Source organism: Hypanus sabinus, chromosome 4 (assembly GCF_030144855.1).
Source record: "Hypanus sabinus isolate sHypSab1 chromosome 4, sHypSab1.hap1, whole genome shotgun sequence".
NCBI lineage: Eukaryota > Metazoa > Chordata > Chondrichthyes > Myliobatiformes > Dasyatidae > Hypanus > Hypanus sabinus.
The window spans coordinates 96,040,258-96,053,233 of record NC_082709.1 but is presented as its reverse complement, the minus strand read 5'-3'; the positions used below and the strand labels follow the sequence as shown (position 1 = coordinate 96,053,233).

General features: G+C 41.6%; 1 protein-coding gene across 6 annotated transcripts in view; it reads left to right on the top strand.

Moving 5' to 3' along the window:
- lrch1 (leucine-rich repeats and calponin homology (CH) domain containing 1) overlaps positions 1-12,976 on the top strand; it is a 484,761-nt gene that overhangs the window by 455,658 nt on the left and 16,127 nt on the right. The gene's annotated exons all lie outside the window — the stretch shown is intronic.

Below are 12,976 nucleotides of genomic sequence, written 5' to 3'. Positions count from 1 at the left end.
AAAAAAAAATTGGAAAAATAGACATTGTCAAACAGCAGCTTCAAAAAAAAACTGGAAGCAAAATTCATGTTGTCAATGTTACAAAATGACAATACAATCCATTTTATTTGGTGCCTCAAAAGCTCTTGAATGAATAAGAGTAAGTCCTTGCTTCATTGCAGCCTAACCTATGTTATTCCAGTATTTACTGTGGAGAGCTGTCAATCTTCAGCTTTATTTCACAAATCACAACATTACTGTCACTGAAATGTGAATTACTGATCTGTGAGATTAAAGAGAAATGCTGTGCAAACATGTTCCAGGTTACAAACAGTATTAGTCTAGGTTGGACTAGGTTCAAACTTGTTCCACAATACAAACAGTATTGGACTCGGACTAGGTTCAAACTTCTTCCACATTACAAACTGTATTGGACTCGGTTGGTCTAGGTTCAAACCTGTTCCACATTACAAACAGTATTGGACTAGGTTCAAACATGTTTCAAATTACAAACAGTATTGGACTAGGTTGGACTAGATTCATAGATTCATGGAGTTTTTTGAGGGTGTAACAAGGATGTTAGACGAGGGTAAGCCAGTGGATGTTGTATACCTAGATTTTCAGAAGGCATTCGATAAGGTGCCACATAGGAGATTGGTGAGTAAAATCAGAGCTCATGGCATTGGGGGCAGGGTTTCAACATGGATAGAAAACTGGTTGGCAGATAGAAAGCAAAGGGTAGCAGTGAATGGGTGTTTCTCGGACTGGCTGGAGGTGACTAGTGGGGTACCACAGGGCTCTGTATTGGGACCACAGCTCTTTACGATTTATGTCAATGATTTAGATGAGGGCATTGAAAACTATATCAGCAAGTTTGCTGACGATACTAAACTGGGTGGCAGTGTGACATGCGAAGAGGACGTTAGGAGAATACAGGGAGACTTGGATAGGCTGGGTGAGTGGGCAGATCTTGGCAGATGTCATTCAATGTGAATAAATGTGAAGTTATCCACTTTGGAAGCAGGAACAAGAGGGCAGAGTATTGTCTGAACGGTGTAGAGTTAGGTAAGGGAGAAATGCAAAGAGACCTAGGAGTCCTAGTTCACCAGTCAATGAAGGTGAATGAGCAAGTGCAACAGGCAGTGAAGAGGGCAAATGGAATGTTGGCCTTTGTTACAAGGGGAATTGAATACAAGAGCAAGGATGTCCTTTTGCATTTGTACAGGGCCCTGGTGAGACCACACCTGGAATATTGTGTACAGTTTTGGTCTCCAGGTTTAAGGAAGGACATTCTGGCAGTTGAGGAAGTGCAGCATAGATTCACTAGGTTGATTCCTGGGATGGCAGGGCTGTCTTACACAGAGAGATTGGAGAGATTGGGCTTGTACACGCTGGAATTGAGGAGATTGAGAGGGGATCTGATTGAAACGTTTAAGATAATTAAAGGATTTGATAGGATTGAGGCAGGAAATATGTTCCAGATGTTGGGAGAGTCCAGTACCAGAGGGCATGGATTGAGAATAAGAGGTCAGTTATTTAAAACAGAGTTGAGGAAGAGCTTCTTCTCCCAAAGAGTTGTGCAGGTGTGGAATGCACTACCTTGGAAGACGGTGGAGGCCAATTCTCTGGATGCTTTCAAGAAGGAGCTAGATAGATATCTGATGGATAGGGGAATCAAGGGATATGGGGACAAGGCAGGGACTGGGTATTGATAGTGAATGATCAGCCATGATCTCAGAATGGCGGTGCAGACTCAAGGGGCCGAATGGTCTACTTCTGCATCTATTGTCTATTGTCTGTTGTCATACTTTTTCCACAATATATATAGTATTGGACTAGATTGGTCGAGGTTCAAACATGTTCTACATTACAAACAGTATTGGACTCAGACTAGGTTCAAACTTATTCCACGTTACCAATTGTATTGGACTAGGTTCAAACATGTTCCACATTACAAACTGTATTGGACTCAGACTAGGTTCAAAGATTTTTCACATTATAAATAGTATCAGACTTGTACTGGACTAGGTTCAAATGGTTCACTTTACAAATAGTATTGGACTAGGTTGGGCTAGGTTCAAACACATTCCACTTTACAAACAGTATTGGATCAGCTTGAGCAGTGTACCAAATTCCTAAGGTATCTCAATTTTCATTGTGCCATTCATTTCATGATATTCTGAAGGAAGATGGAGTAAGGCAGAGTCGTGAATTTAAGGTAAAAAGTTAAAAATGGTGATTGGGCTAAAGAGGCCAATCAGTTCTATTCCTTTGTTGTGATCTACCAATTGGAAAACAGTGAAATGATGTTGGTTGATTAATTGCCAAGGAGAACTCAACTCCTAATTCTGTGTCAGTTTCTTCTTAAACTTATTGCACATAGTGTTACTAAACTAAAGATTAGGTAGGTTGTGCTGATGAGTTCAAGAACCAAATGGTTGAAGGGAAATGCCTGGTGGTGTGGGACTTTAGGCTTCTGTACCTTCTCTCTGATGGCAGCTGCGAGAAGATGGCATGGTCCAGATGGTGGGATCTTTGATGAGCAATGTGTTCCATGGTGTACTCTGGGATATTCTTCATTGATTTAGCTGTAGCTTCATTTTAGGGAGACAGGGATTGTGGAAGGTGTCCAATGGCTTCCTCATTCCAATATCTGTAATCAAAACAAATCACTTCAAAGAACTGGTAGTTTCTTGGGTTTTGTGTTCTTTTCAATTCTCTTGTTGAGGTGATCATTCTACAGGTGTGAATTTTCATTGCAATTATCAATAGCCTGTAAAGATTGGCTTAGATGTAGTTCACTGTCATGATTAATTCCAGTCTAAAATTACTGAATAAGAGATTATATACACCTTGGTCATAAGTCTACAAATGTAAACATTTTAAAAATTCTTGGAAAGTATGCGTCAGTAGTGTGGAGTGTATAAGAATTGTTAACACCAACCCAACTGTCCATCTTACTCCCAAAGTGGGGTTGCGTAGCCTGTTCTAAGATTGTGACTCAGTGACTATGAATTTGTGTTATAGTATTTTTGCTTGGCTCATTAAAATGTTATCTCTTAACTCTACCTTTTCCAACTCTGGAGAGGATCAGAATTAGGTAATTCAACCCATTGAGTCTGATCTGCTATTTCATCATGGTTGATCCCAGATCCCACTCAACCCCATACACCTGTCATCTTGTCATATACTTTGATGCCCTAACCAATCAGGAAACTATCAACTTCTGCCTTAAAAGGACCCACAGACCTGGCCTCCACCATAGTCTGTGGTAGAGCATTCCACAGATTCACTGCTCTCTGGCTAAAGAAAAAATCCTCCTTAACCCTGTTCTAAAAGTTTATTCCTCAGTTTTGAGGCTGTGCTATCTAGATCTGGATAGAGCTATCATAGGAAACATCCTCTCCACACCCATCCAATCTAGTCCTTTCAATATTTGGTAGGTTTCAATGAAATCACCCCCACCTTCTAAATTCCAGTGAGTACAGACCCAATGCTGCCAAACACTCCTCATATGTTAAATCCCTTCATTCCTGGAATCATCCTCATTAACTTCCTCTGCACTCCCTCTGATATATGGGCCCAAATCTGTTAACAACACTCCAAGTGTGGCCAGACTAGTGTCTTACAAAGCCTCAGCATTATTTCCTTGCTTTTATATTCTATTCTCCTTGAAATAAATAAAATGCCAACGTTGCATTTGCCTTCTTTACCACAGGCTCAACCTGTAAATTAACCTTCTGGGAGTCTTGCACGAGGACTTCTAAGGCCCTCTGCACCTCTGATGTTTGAATCTTCTCCTTATTTAGATAACAATCCATACTATTGTTCCATTTATCCAAGTACATTATCATACATTTCCCAACACTGTATTCGATCTGCCACTTTTTGCCTATTCTTCCAATTTGTTTAAGGTCTACTGCAAACATATTGTTTCCTCAGCACTACCTACCTCTCTACCTATCTTTGTGTCATTCCCAAACTTTGCCACAAAGACACCAATCCCATCGTCCAAATCATTGACAAACAAGGTAAAAAGTGGCGGTCCGAATACCGATCGCTGAGGAACACCACTAATCATTGGCAGGCAACCAGAAAAGGCCACTTTTATTCCCACTGGCTGCCTCCTGCCTGTCAGCTATGGATAGAACATGCCTGTATCTTTCCTGCCATGCCTTTCCTGTAGTGACAGAGAAGCGAAGCACTCAGACTGAAGATGTAGGGGAGAAGGAAGAAAAAGATAATAAAGTTGTTTGCACTGTTAGGGATAAACAGGGAGTAAGAGATGGAAAGTTTCGTAAATGCATCTATTTTAATGCTAGGAGCATTGTAAGAAAGGTGGATGAGCTTAGAGCATGGATTGTTACCTCAAAATATGATGCTGTAGCTATTAGTGAAACATGGTTGCAGGAGGGGTGTGATTGGCAAATAAATATTCCTGGATTTCGTAGCTTCAGGTGTGATAGAATTGGAGGGGCAAGAGGAGGAGGTGTTGCATTGCTTGTCAGAAAAAATATTACAGCGGTGCTTTGGCAGGATAGATTAGAGGGCTCGTTTAGGGAGGCTATTTGGGTGGAATTGAGGAATGGGAAAGGTGTAGTAATACTTATAGGTGTGTATTATAGATTACCTAATGGGGAGCGAGAATTGGACGAGCAAATTTGTAAGGAGATAGCAGATATTTGTAGTAAGCACAAGGTTGTGATTGTGGGAGACTTTAATTTTCCACACATAGACTGGGAAGCCCATTCTGTAAAAGGGCTGGATGGTTTGGAGTTTGTACAATGTGTGCAGGATCATTTTTTTGCAGCAGTACATAGAGGTACCAAATACAGAAGGGGCAGTGTTGGATCTCCTGTTAGGGAATGAGATAGGTCAGGTGACGGAGGTATGTGTTGGGAAGCGCTTCGGGTCCAGTGATCACAATGCCATTAGTTTTGATATAATTATGGAGAAGGATAGGACTGGACCCAGGGTTGAGATTTTTGATTTGAGAAAGGCTGACTTTCAGGAGATGCTAAAGGATTTAGAAGGAGTGGATTGGGACAATTTGTTTTATGGGAAGGATGTAATAGAGAAATGGAGGTCATTTAAAGGTGAAATTTTAAGGGTACAGAATCTTAATGTTCCTGTTAGGTTGAAAGAAAAGGTTAAAAGTTTGAGAGAGCCATGGTTTTCAAGAGATATTGGAAACTTGGTTTGGAAAAAGAGAGAAATCTACAATAAATAAAGGCAGAATAGAGTAAATGAGGTGCTCGAGGAATATAAAGTATGTAAGAAGCATCTTAAGAAAGAAATTAGAAAAGCTAAGATATGAGGTTGCTTTGGCAAGTAAGGTGAAAATAAATCCAAGGGGTTTCTACAGTTATATTAATAGCAAAAGGATAGTGAGGGATAAAATTGGTCCCTTAGAGAATCTGAGTGGACAGCTATGTGTGGACCCAAAAGACATGGGGGAGATTTTGAACAATTCCTTTTCTTCGGATAAGGATTTTGAATTGTGTAAGGAAAGGGAAACAAATAGGGTAGTTATGGAAACTATGATGATTAAAGAAAAGGAAGTACTGGGGCTTTTAAAGAATATAAAAGTGGATAGGTCTCTGGGTCCTGACAGGATATTCCCTAAAACCTTGAGGGAAGTTAGCGTAGAAATAGCAGGGGCTCTGACAGAAATATTTCAAATGTCATTAGAAACGGGGATGGTGCCGGAGGATTGGCGTATTGTTCATGTAGTTCCATTGTTTAAAAAGGATTCTGAGAGTAAACTTAGCAATTATCGGCCTGTAAGTTTGACATCAGTGGTGGGTAAATTAATGGAAAATATTCTTAGAGATGGTATATATAATTATCTGGATAGACAAGGTCTGATTAGGGACAGTCAACATGGATTTGTGCATGGAAGGTCATGTTTGACAAATCTTATTGAATCTTTTTGAAGAGGTTACTAGGAAAGTTGACGAGGGTAAAGCAGTGGATATTGTCTATATGGACTTTGACGAGGTTCCACATGGAAGGTTAGTTAGGAACATTCGATCGTTAGGTATTAATATTGAAGAAGTAAAATGGATTCAACAGTGGCTAGATGGGAGATGCCAGAGAGTAGTGGTGGATAACTGTTTGTCAGGTTGAAGGCCGGTGACTAGTGGTGTGCCTCAGGGATCTGTACTGGGTCCAATGTTGTTTGTCATGTACATTAATGATCTGGATGATGGAGTGGTAAATTGGATTAGTGTGTATGCAGATAATACTAAGGTAGGAGGTGGTGTGGATAATGAAGTACTTTTTCAAAGATTGCAGAGAGATTTAGGCCAGTTAGAAGAGTGGGCTGAAAGATGGCAGATGGAGTTTAATGCTGATAAGTGTGAGGTGCTACCTTTTGGTAGGACCAATCAAAATAGGATTCACATGGTAAATTGTAGGGCATTGAGGAATGCAGTAGAACAGTGTGATCTAGGAATAATGGTGCATAGTTCCCTGAAGGTGGATAGGGTGGTGAAGAAGGCTTTTGGTATGCCGGCCTTTATAGATCAGAGCATTGAGTACAGGAGTTGGGATGTAATGTTAAAATAGTACAAGGCATTGGTGAGGCCAAATTTGGAGTATTGTGTACAGTTCTGGTCACAGAATTAGAGGAAAGATGTCAACAAAATAGAGAGAGTACAGAGAAGTTTACTAGAAAGTTACCTAGGTTTCAGCATCTAAGTTACAGAGAAAGGTTGAACAAGTGAGGTCTTTATTCTTTGGAACGTAGAATATTGAGAGGGGACTTGATAGAAGTATTTAAAATTATGAGGGGGATTGATAGAGTTGGTGTGGATAGGCTTTTTCCATTGAGAGTAGGGGAGCTTCAAACAAGGACATGAGTTGAGAGTTAAGGGGCAAACACAAGGGGGAACCTCTTTACTCAGAGCGTGGTAGCTGTGTGGAACGAGCTTCCAGTAGAAGTGGTAGAGGCAGATTCAATTTTGTCATTTAAAAAAAATTTGGATAGATATATGGACAGGAAAGGAATGGAGGGTTATGGGCTGAGTGCAGGTAGGTGGGACTAGGTGAGAGTAAGCATTCGGCACAGACTAGAAGGGCCAAGATGGCCTGTTTCTGTGCTGTAATTGTTATATGGTTATATGCCATAGGATTTTATCTTGTTAAGCAGCCTCATGTGTGGCACCTTATCAAATGCCTTCTGAAAATCCAAGTAAATGACATCCACTGCCTCTCCTTTGACAACTCTACTTTGTTACTTCCTTAAAGAATTCTAACAGATTTGTTAGGCAAGGTTTCCTTTTACAGAAACCATGCTGACTTTGACTTATTTTATCATCAGTCTCCAAATATCCTGAAACCTCATCCTTAATAATAGACTCCAACACTTCCCCAGCCTCTGAGGTTAGGCTAACTGGCCTATCATTTCCTTTCTTTTGCCTTCCTCCCTTCTTGAAGAATGGAGTGCTCCGGGACCATGCCAAAATCAAGTGATTCTTGAAAGGTCATGAGTAATGCATCCGTTATCTCTTCAGCAACCTTTCTCAGCACTCTGGGATGTAGTCCATCTGGTCCAGGTGACTTATCCACCTCAAGACCTTTGAGTTTGTCTAGCACTTTTTCCTTTGTAATAGCAATGCCACTCACTCCTGCTCCCTGACACTCACAGCCCTCTGGCAAACTGCTTAGTGTCTTAGTGAAGACATGCAAAGTACCCATTAAGTTCATCTGTTTCTTTGTGCCCCATTACTACCTTACCAGCATCATTTTCCAGTGGTCTAATATCAACTCTCACCTCCCTTTTACTCTTCAAATAACTGAAAAAATCTTTAATATCCTGCTTTATATTATTGACTTGTTTGCCTTCATATTTCATCTTTTCCCTACTTATACCTTTTCTAGTTACCTTTCGTTGGATCTTAAGAGCTTCCCAATCATCCAACTTCCCACTCACTTTTGCTACCTTATATACCCCTTTGTTAGAACCAAAGAACCATAGAACATTGCAGCACAGAAACAGGCCTTTTGGCCCTTCTTGGCTGTGCTGAACCATTTTTCTGCCTAGTCCCACTGACCTGCACCTGACCCATATCCCTCCATACACCTCTCATCCATGTACCTGTCCCAAGTTTTTCTTAAATGCTAAAAGTGAGCCCACATTTACCATTTCATCTGGCAGCTCATTCCACACTCGCACCACTCTCTGTGTGAAGAAGCCCTCCTTAATGTTCCCTTTAAACTTTTCCTCCTTCAGCCTTAACCCATATCCTCTGGTTTTTCTCTCCCCTAGCCTGAGTGGAAAAAGCCTGCTTGCATTCACTCACTCTAGCTATACCCATCATAATTTTATATATCTCTATCAAATCTCCCCTCATTCTTCTACACTCCAGGGAATAAAGTCCTAACCTATTCAACCTTTCTCTATAACTCAGTTTCTCAAGTCCCGGCAACATCCTTGTAAACCTTCTCTGCAATCTTTCAACCTTATTAATATCCTTCCTGTAATTTGGTGACCAAAGCTGCACACAGTATTCTACATTCAGCCTCACCAATCCCTCACCATAACATTCCAACTCATATTTTTAAATGTCAATGTATCAAAAGATCTCTTTACTATCCTATCTACCTGCGATGGCACTTTTAGGGAATTTTGTATCTGCATTTCTAGATCCCTCTGCTCTACTGCACTCCTCAGTGCCCTACCATTTACCTTGTATGTTCTACCTTGGTTTTTCCTTCCAAAGTGCAATACCTCACACTTGTCTGTATTAAACTCCATCTGCCATTTTTCAGCCCATTTTTCCAGCTGGTCCAGATCCCTCTGCAAGCATTGAAAACCTTCCTCACTGTCCACTACACCCTCAATCTTTGTATCATCAGCAAATTTGCTGATCCAATTTACCACATTGTAATCCAGATAATTGATATGGATAACAAATAACAATAGACCCAGCACTGATCCCTGTGGCACACTACTGGTCACAGGCCTGCACTCAGAGAAGCAATCCTCCACTACCACTCTCTGACTTCTCCCATTGAGCCAATGTCTAATCCAATTTACTACCTCACCATGTATACCTAGCAATTGAATCTTCCTAACTAACCTCCCATGCGGGACCTGGTCAAAGGCCTTACTGAAGTGCATGTAGACAACATCCACTGCATTCCCTTCATCCACTTTCCTTGTAACCTCCTCGAAAAACTCTAATAGATTGGTTAAACATGACCTACCACACACAAAGTCATGTTGACTCTCCCTAATTAGTCCCAATCTATCCAAATAGTTGTAGATCCTATCTCTTAGTACTCCTTCCAATAATTTACCTGCTACTAACGTCAAACTTACCGGCCTATAATTTCCCGGATTACTTTTAGAGCCTTTTTTAAACAACAGAATGACATGAGCTATCCTCCAATCCTCTGGCACCTCACCCGTAGAAACTGACATTTTAAATATATCTGCCAGGGCCCCTGCAATTTCAAAACTAGTCTCCTTCAAGGTCCGAGGGAATATCCTGTCAGGTCCTGGGGATTTATCTACACTGATTTTCCTCAAGATAGCACGCACCTCCTCCTCTTCAATCTGTATAGGTTCCATGACCTCAGTACTTCTTTGCCTTATTTCCATTGACTCTATGGCAGTTTCCTTAGTAAATACAGATGCAAAACACCCATTTAAGATCTGCCCCATTTCTTTTGGTTCCATACATAGCCGACCACTCTGAGCTTAAAGAGGACCAATTTTACCCCTTTTGCTCTTAATGTACCTGTAGCAGCTCTTTGGATTATCCTTCACCTTCACTGCCAAAGCTACCTAATGTCTTCTTTTAGCCCTCCTGATTTTGCACTTTTTATACTCCTCAAGTATCTTATTTGCTCCCTGTTTCCTATACATGTCATATATCTCTCTCTTCTTCTTCATCAGAGTTCCAATATCCCCAGAGAACCAAGGTTCCTTATTCTTATTCACTTTGCCTTTAATCCTGACAGGAACATACAATCTCAGCATTCTCAAAATTTCTCCTTTGAAGGCCTCCCACTTAACAGCGACATCTTTGCCAGAGAACAACCTGTCCCAATCCACGCTTTTTAGATCCTTTCTCATTTCTTCACATTTGGCCTTTTTCCAGTTTAGAACCTCAACCCGAGGACCAGATCTATCTTTATCCATGATTATGTTGAAACTAATGGTGTTGTGATCACTGGAACCAAAGTGTTCCCCTACACACACTTAGGTCACCTGTCCTAACTCGTTTCCTAATAAGAGATTTAATATTGCATTCTGTCTATGGTACCTCTATATCTTGATTTAGAAAACTTCCCTGAACACATTTTACAAACTCTAACCTGTTTAGACCTTTAACAGTATGAGAGTCCCAATCAATACGTGGAAAATTAAAATCCCCTACTATCACAACTTTATGTTTCCTGCAGTCATCTGCTACCTCTCTGCAGATTTGCTCTTCCAATTCTCGCTGATTATTGGGTGGTCTATAATACAACCACATTAACGTGATCATACCTTTCCTGTTTCTCAGCTCCACCCATATAGCCTCAGTAGACAAGCCCTCTGATCTGTCCTGTCTGAGCACCACTGTAACATTTTCCCTGACTAGCAATGCTACCCCCCCCCCCCCCCACCCTTCATCCCTCTGCCTCTATCACGTCTGAAACATCAGAACCCTGGAACATTAAGCTACCAGTCCTGCCCCTCCTGTAGCCAAGGTTCACTAATGGCTACAATGTCATAATTCCACGTGTCAATCCACGTCCTCAGCTCGTCAGCTTTCCCCACAATACTCCTTCGCTGTATTACTCCTTGTTGGGTTTCATGTAGTCCTTAACTTCTCTTGTCAGCCATGGTTGCCTACCCCTGCCATTTGACAACAACTACTTCTGTGGGACATAGCTATCCTGTACCTTGTGAACTATTCCCAGAAACCTCAACCATCTTTGCTCTGCCGTTATCGCAGCTGGTATCCTCCTCCAATCCAGCTGGGCAAGCTCCTCTCTCATGCCTCTGTCATTCCCTTTATTCGAAGCTGTTACATGTGATTTATGCTTCTCCCTCCCAAATTACAGTGTGAATTAAGTCATATTATGATCACTGCCTCTTAAATGTTCCTTTACATTAAGCTCCCTAATAAGATCTGGGTTACCCAATCTAAGATGGCCTTTCCCTGAGTAGGTTCAAGCATAAGCTGCTCTAAAAAGCCATCTCATTGGCATTCAATAAATTCCCTCTCTTGTGATCCAACACCAACTTGAATTACCCAACCCCCTTGTATATTGAAGTCCCCCATTACAATTTCCAGCTCCTATTGCAATGTCATCTTTGCTACTATTTGGAAGCCTATATATGATTCCCATTTTGGTTTTTGTACCCTGGCAGTTTCTTAACTCCACCCACAAAGATTCAACATTCTCTGCCCCTATGTCATCTCTTTATCAAGATCTAATTCCAGCTCTTACCAACAGAACCAAACCACTGCCTATGCCTTCCTGCATGTCCTTTCAATACAAATTATGTCCCTTTGATGTTAAACTCCCAACCATGGCCTTCTTTCAGCCATGACTCAGTGATGCCCACAACATCATACTGACCAGTCTGTAATTGAGCCATGAATTTGTCCACCTTATTCTGAATGCTACACAGATTTAACTACAGATTTTAACGACCTTCAGTCCTTGGGAAGTGGTGGAGGTTGTGGAGAATGATGTGTTGGATATGGTGGCTCAGCAGGTTGTAGACATTTGCAATGAGGAGATAATCGATCAGAGGTACAAGGAAGTAGTCACCCTGAAGTGAGAAGAGGCGAGTAGCTGGGTGACTGTCAGGAGAAATGAAAGTATGAATAGACAGTTAGTGCATAGATCCCTGTGGTCATTCCCCTCAAAAATAAGTATCCCCCTTCGGATACTGTTGTGAGGGATGCTTCCCCCCCCCCCCCCCCACAGGGGAATGCCACGGAGACTGAGCATGGGTCTGTGGTGCAGAAGGAAAGAGGGAGAAGAGGGGGGCAGTGGTGATAGGGGTCTCAGTAGTCAGAGGAACAGACAGGAGATTCTCTGGATGCGAACAGGACACCAGAACAGTATGTTGCCTCCCAGGTGCCAGAGTTAGGGATGTCTCAGAAAATGTCTACTACATTTTGGAGAGGAAGGGAGAGCAGCCAGATGTCTTGTGGAAGGAAAAGCAAAGAGGTCCTGAAAATAGAATTTAGAAAACTGAGAAGGACCTCCTGGGTAGTAATTTCTGGATTACTGCCTGTGCTACACGACAGTGAGGGTGGAAACAGGATGATTTGGAGATTAATGCGTGGCTGAGAAGCTGGGGCAGGGGGCAGAGCTTCAGGTTCATGGATAATGGATCATTCTGAGGGAGGTATGACCTGTTCAAAAGTGACAGGGGGAACTAATATTCTCACGGGCAGGTGATGAGAAGTGGAATTCTATTTCCCATTGTAACATATCCTTCCTTTCAAATAATAGCAGAGCCAAACTTTTAAAATGGAAATTGTGAGATTTGTATTCCTGTTTATCTTTGTGAGGTGGGTGCTGTCATTTACTGTGCAACCTTCACTGGCCAGGAAACCTGGCAAAAGGTGAGCTGGATGGTTGGTCAGTCTGGCGGACAGTTAAGTGCCACTTATGGGATAGATATACATAGAGGGGAGATCACCAGAGTGGTGTGTTACTATGTACACAGAGGGGAGATCACTGGAGTGGTATTTTTATTTTTCAAAGCATCTCCCACCACTCACTCAGCTAAGCTGGTTCTTGCCAGTGGTTATCTTAAACTTAGCTACAGATCCATTACCAATACAATGTTCCTCATGGGCCCCATCTGCTGAATTCCCTACCCTATTATCACACCTCAAATTGTGTACCCTACCTTTTCATCTTCCACACCTACAAATGCCCAGAATGCAGCTACCCAAATTCTTTTCAGTAGTAAATTTTAATCCCACGTTCAGTTGAATTCCCCCATCTTTGCTAATCTACAATAATGTTA